Genomic DNA, 6,833 nt, shown 5'->3' on the forward strand with positions numbered 1-6,833 from the left:
GGGCCCAAAATATGCTTTGGGCTGGCGGCACAGAGGAGGACAATGAGGCTGGCCGGGGCGGCTTGGCGGGGGACCCGGGAGAGAGGCTGGGACACATGAGAGGTGAGGCTCAGAGACGCACGGAGACAAGCCTGGGTGGCTCCGTTGGGGGGACGGTGCAGGGGAGGGGGCTGGGGGGCCGTGAGCTGTGGGGGGCCTGGGACACTACTGAAGCGGGGTCTGCCCTCTTTACCAGCCGCCCTGTCTCTTCATCTGCGCTTGTGACACTGGGTGCAGCCTGGCTGGGGCGTCCCCGCCACGCAGGACTGTTGACCCCATCCATGTGGAAAAGCAGCCAGCTCAGCAGAATTTGATCTTAAAACACCCCCTTCCCGACCCAGCCGCTTGCTACGAGCGTTCAGTCGTTCATCCCAGAATCCTCGAGGGAACACCGGTGCAGGTGCCCCGTCCCAGCTATCAGAACCTACCGTCCCCCGCTTAACAGTACCAGGACGGGTGAACAGAGACATTTGGTCATTTCCAGGATATGGTCATCCCGTACAGAAAGACGGTAGCGTGCTGCTTCTGCAGAAGTGAACTCAGGGTCCCCAGATCCTCCCTGTCACGTTTGCTCAGTCTGGGTTTGAAGGGCGCTCCCTTTGACGGAAAGGATGGAAGTGAGGTGCCTGGCTCTGCCCTCTGTCCCCTGCTAACCTTGCACTGTCCCTGCTCCAAACACAACCGAATGATAATGACATTGGGATTTTTCATGGGCTTCACTTCGTCACCTCCTGCCATGTTCCCCCATCTGTGTATTTCTGGGCCCTGGACCTCCTTCAGCACAGAGCTGGCCGACCTGCGTAGCCATGCGCATTTCCTCAGATGCCAGCCCGGAGCTTTGCATCCGCGCTGAGGTGAAGATGTCCTCCTCTGAGGTCTCTGGCTGGGGGAGAGCCTGGGATCTGGGGCCGAGCATCACTTGTCTTTAAACTCTGGGGAATCTGCTGGGCTTCAGAGGGAATGAGGAAGCCGAAGCCAGGAAACCCGAGGGAGGAAGGGCTGGTGTTCCAGAGAAGGGCCTGCCTAGTGAGGACTGTCACCAGGGGACCAGGGGCTAAGCACTAACCCTCGGGGTCCTCATCCTTAAAGGGGGTGACAGCAGTTTTTTTGCCTCGGATCCTGAAGGCACTGTGAGCCAAAGCCTTCTTGTTCCCATTCTCAGAGCAAGGGCTGCCGTGGGCAGCTCCCGCTGAAACCCTCGCCCTTAAACTATTCAGCTACACAAATATCCTCCGCATCCAGAATCTTCTCTTGGATTCAGCCACCCTCTGTGTCTGAACTAAAAGTAGTTGTTCTTCCCATTTCTGCATATTCCAACAGATGAACCCAAACCCCTGAGACACCAGAGTGCCCCCATTTCCCACCACCCCGGGGCTGCCCAGACCTGGGTTCCTGCCCTGCTGAGACCCTGCACAGCCCTCAGGACCTTCTGCCATCCAGCCCTTCGGGTCCCATGGAATCCCTGACCCCAGCCGCTGGGCAGCCTGCCTGTGGTGTCCCACGGCCTCCCCCCACCCCCAGCATCTTCCTCCTCCTCTTACACCTCAGCAGGGTCCCAGCTCTCCTGATGCCCTGCAGCCTGCTGCCAAGAATGGGCTCCTTCTAGCACTTTCCATGGACTGAGGGTCAGGACGCATGGTGCGTGGCGGCTTCCCCCAGTAGCCCCTCCCACCATCTGCCTGTCCCACTCCCACCCTGACACCCATCACCACTGGCGTTCCTCTCAGGCCCTGAGGCCTTGGTTCAGCCTCGCTGCTGTCCACTGCATCCGTGTTGTCGCCATCTCCAGCTGCCTGCTCTGCCATTTCAGCCACCCGGACCACGGCACTCCTTCCCCTTGTCCCCAAAAGGGCTCCCCTTTGAAATCCCCTCCTCACTTCCTGCTCTCAGGCCACCCTCTCCCCTGTCCAGGTCCTCCTGGATGCCCCCCCGGTACCTTCTGGAACTTCGGCCTCTGACCTCCTTCCTCTCCACTCCTGGACAGCCCAACCTCCCCCAGGCGTCCACCTCCTCCCCTGGCGCACCTCGACAGCTCAAGCCATAAGCAATGGGTATGTCCATGTCCTGCGGCTGGACACGGCCTTGGGGGACAACTGAAGACAATCACACAGCCACAGTACCCTTGGTCCCCAGGCTCAGCCTCGGCTTGCCCAGCCCTGTGAGTCAGCCCTGGCCTGCTCTCCCCAGGGCCAGCCCCCTACCTTCCCTTCCCCCACCTTCCTGATGGGCCACCCTCCAGCTTCCTGCTGACTCCTTGGCCTGGTGGGCCAGATGTCTTCAGATGGACACTCCCTCAGCTTTGGTCTTGGACCAACACCCCACCCACATCCTGTACCCCTCTGGTGCCAGGAGGTGACCTGGCCCTCCCGCCCCCTTGGCTCCAGAGTCTACCCTATCCTGTCTCCCAGCAGCGCTCACTTGGTCAAGGATCCCCTCACCCTCTCTGGGCATCACCTCCTCACACCGCTCTTAATGCCTTCGTGTCTCCGACCTTTCGGCGCCGTCTCCCAGGCCGGTGTCCTCCGGCTCCAGCCCGCCCCCGCCCTGTGCTTCTGCTCCCCACCTTCCGGGCCACAGCCACCGGCCCCGCCCACCACACTTGGCCCCCAGCCACCTTCATGGTAATGAAGGCAGGCAGGCACTGCCCACCTCGTTTCCCCCATGTGGAGGACACTTGGGAGCACTCTCCACTGTTGGGAGTTGGTGTTAGGGAACAGGCAGGCGGGACTCTGCCTACGGGCCTGCCTCTCCTCTCCTTCCTCTTTCTCAGGAACCAGCTACCCGAAGAGGGCAGAAACTCTTGAACATCCTCCACCTGTGAGGAAAGCCGAGCAGCAGGAAGGAGCCCCGCTTGTTTGTCCGGCAGCTGGCTCCCTGCCAGCAGCTAAGTCTGGCCACTCCTGGAGTTCAGGGTTAGGAGCCCATGACCCCCCAGAAAAAGCCATGTTACCCAAGTCAGCTTTATGAGGAACGAGGGGGTTAGGGTGAGGCACAAATCCCCCTACTTACCTCTTTGTCTCCTTCCTCAGTTGGCTTAGAGCTTGTCCGGATCTCAACAGACACTTTTCATCCTATGTGGCTTGGCCACATTGACCCCACGACACGCCTAGCTTCTGTGCCACGGCTCCAGGACCCCCTCCCACCGCCCTGGCGGCCTCTTGGCTTCCTGGTTCTTGGCTCTTCCTTCCAACCTTGGTGTTCCCTGGCATCCTGTCTCCTCTCTCTTCACATCCCTCCAGGGCAAGAGCTCACTCACGACCATGGCTTCCGTGGCTAAGTAGGCTGATGACTCCCAGGGTGAACCCCCGCCCCCACCTTGACCCCTGGACCTCGGGCCCACCTCCTCTCTGACGCCCACCCAACGCAGCTCCTCCCTGTTCCCCCCAAACCTACCCTGTGCCCCCTCAGGACTCTCGGTCCCTCCCACACTCTGGCCCGCTCCATGTCTCCACAGGGTGACATGGAGGCCTGATGCCCACATCTCCCACCAGGACTCCTGAGTCTCTGAGGGCGGACACCCTGGGCTTAGACTGATCCCGTGTCCCCAACCCTACACCCCACAAGCTCCAGCCAGCTCAGGCAGCCACCCCCGGGCCCCCCCGAGGACTAGGCTGGCGGTGTTGACACGCACTTCCGCCCTGCCTCCCAGGGGTCCCTTCCCCTCCCCCACCAGGAGCCCCAGGACCGCTCATCGGTGCAGACACACTCAGGGGGCAGAGAGCCCCGCTGTGGAAACACGGTCCCCTAGATTCTGTGCGGCTGTGGGCTACAAAGTTCCAAGGGCTCAAGGTGACAAAAACTGCCGCCCACGGAGAAGGGAGGACCGGGTAGGCGCCGCGTTGCTCTGTGTGGTGCTCACTTAGAAACACTCACTGGGCCCCCCGCATGCCGGGTCCAGAGCTGGAGACAAAGTGGTGAAGCACTTGGGGGCCGGGGAGTGGGGACATTTACCTTTCCTTCTTTCCTTCCTTCCTTTTTTAGAGAGAGAGTGAGAGAACGAACCAGGGGTTGGGGGAGAGGGGTGAGGAAAGAGGGGTGGGGGGCAGAGGGAGGGGATCTCAAGCAGACTCTGCACTGAGCCCAATGTGGGGCTCGATCTCACCACCCCGAGATCATGACCTGAGCTGAAATCAGGAGTCGAACATCCAACTGACTGGGCCACCCAGGCGCCTGCCCCATTTTCATGTTCAAAGTGCTTTCACCCTGATTATGTCATGGACTCAGCTTCCGCTATTAATAAAACTCACCAGGGGCACCTGCGTGGCTCAGTCAGTGAAGCGTCTGCCTTCAGCTTAGGTCATGATCCCAGGGGCCGGGGATTGAGCCCCACATTGGGCTCCCTGCTCAGCAGAGAATCTGCTTGTCCCTCTCCCTCTCCCCCTACTTGTGCTCTCTCTCTGAAATAAGTAAATAGAATCTTTAAAAAAAAAAAAAAAACAACCACAAAAACTCACTGAATCAAATCCATAGAAAGGGGCCCAGGGTCCTGCCTCACTCCTGCTGAGTGACCTTGGGCTTTTCTCTGCTCCTCTACCTTGTTTCCTCATGGACCATGAGGCTGCCTTTGATCCCTAGTCACCTGGGCCAGCCGTGGACCATCTGCATCTCAGAGCCTCAGTTCCTACATCTCAGAACGGGGGGGGACACACTCATATTCTCAGGGTCACCATGAGAGTGAAGTACGATCACATTCACAGAAGCTTCCAGCTCACAGCCGTGCTCAGTGCTGCTGGACACTAGCGAGCACACCCCTTCTGCCTGTGGCACGATGGAGCTCCCGACCCGGGCCAGGCGTTGGGTCAGGCTCCAGCATTTTATTAATGAGCTGGGAAGATAGTTCCTGACTCACAGGATTTATGGTTTCGTGAGGAGGCAGATCCGAAACAAATAAATTCCCAACTAGATGACTGCTGTCCCAAGCTAAGGCCAGGACAACATGAAATTGTGAATAGCATCTCGGGTCTCCCTTTCTGCCACTGAGAGGTCGCCAAGGGAAGGGGCCCGCTCAACCTAGAGGATGAAATGAGTGACTTGTAAGTAACCTGTGGAGAAGGCGCATCTGTCATTCCAAAGTAGCTCCCTATTTTCCCGGTTGCTGCCATTTTACTAATAGCTCCAGGCCCAGAGCTGGAGACAAAATGGTGGACTGGGGGGGGGGGGTGCTCTCCTGGGGGAGCCGAGAGAACCCTTCCCCACACACTGGACATGACTTGCCCACCCCCACCGGGGGCCCCCAGCGGGCCTCCCACAGTGGGAAGTGTTGTGCCCTGGGGCCAGAGAGAACGGGACAGGAGGCAGAGCCCAGGCCACTGCTCATCCCAGGGTGCGAGCTCCCAGGACCCTGCAGACCCCAGAGGCCTCCCTTGCTCCACAAAAGGGCGTGGGGTAGAGTGAGAGCAGCTAGAGGGTTGGTTGGTAGCTTGGTTAATTGTGTGTCAACTTGGCCGTGGGGCGTCCAGGCGCCTGGCCTCCGTGCTCTCCGGGTGTGAGGCCGCTTCCTGAGGCGGTTAGCACGAGAATGGAGGGACCAGTCTGGCGGGTGGGCCTCCGCAGATTGAAAAGTTGTGTCCCTGTGTTAGGGTTCTCTGGAGAAACGGGGTGGGGGGGTGTCCAGGCACCGTCCCACCTGCTGAGCTTCTGAAGAGAACAAAAAGGCAGAGGAAGGGAAGACGGACTCTCCGCCCGGCCGTCCCAGCTGGAACACGGATCTTCTGCTGAACTGGGCGAGTCCGTCGGGTCTCGGCGGCTGGTTACGTCACGGGCTCCCCTCCTTCTCGGGTGTTCGGGTGTGGACTGGAACTGCACCATCAGCTTTCCCGGGGCTGCAGCCGACAGCAGATCGCAGGACTGCTCAGCCTCTGTTCCTGTGGGGGACAATGCCTATGGTACACGGGGTAACAGATGTCATATGTATGCACGTGTGTATCTCCATACAGGATGTGTGTCTATGTGCCATTGGTCCTGTTTCTCCAGAGAACCCTAACACAGGGACACAACTTTTCAATCTGGCTGCAGGTGAGCTGCATTGAGGAGCCTTCAGGCCTGAGGCAGAGGCGAGAGAGGGAAGCCAGGAGGCTGAGATGCGAGTGGGGGAAACAGTCTCGTGAGCCACGAGCCCCACACAGGAGGAAAGATGGCTGAGGAGAAGCCCAGATAGGAGTCTTCAGGTGGGGGCATCAGGGCAGGGCCGTTCGGCCAGGTGCCCGAGAGCGCCACGAACATCTCTCTCATTCCAGCTGGAGGAATCCCTGGGAGAAGACCGAAGATGTGGCTGGGAGGCCAATGGAAAAGTCGAGAAGCAACAGCTAGCCTTTTTGTTCGGGAAAATACATCAAGGACGGGGAGAAGGGGGTTGAGTGCCATGTGGGGCAGGGAGCATTCTGTCCCTCCAAGGGAACCACCTAAGTGTTCTCGGCTGCAGAAAAGTCTATTAGTTGCGCAAGCTTCGGGCAAGGCTTAATCCCGTGGCTCCATGTCTGGATCACTGAATCTTTCTCTTCTCTTTGCCTTCCATGGTGTTGACCCCTCCAAAGGCTGACCCTTCCAGTGTTCACAAGATAAGGCCAGCGGCTGGGAGCTGTGGGGTTAATGCCCCTCAAATCACGTGGCAGCGAAGGGGCAGGGCAGAGAGCGAACTGAAAGTTGGGGCACTGCCCCCAGCAGCACGGAGACAGGGGAACCCAGTGGTCAAGATCGGCACGGGGTGCCTGTGAGAACCAGCCGTGGGGGAGGAGCTCCTGTACCGACAGAAGGGGAGGCTGGGTGATTTCTCAGGTCCCTTCCGACTGAAGGAT

This window comes from Neovison vison, chromosome 13, assembly GCF_020171115.1.
Source record: "Neovison vison isolate M4711 chromosome 13, ASM_NN_V1, whole genome shotgun sequence".
In the NCBI taxonomy this organism is placed as follows: Eukaryota; Metazoa; Chordata; class Mammalia; order Carnivora; family Mustelidae; genus Neogale; species Neogale vison.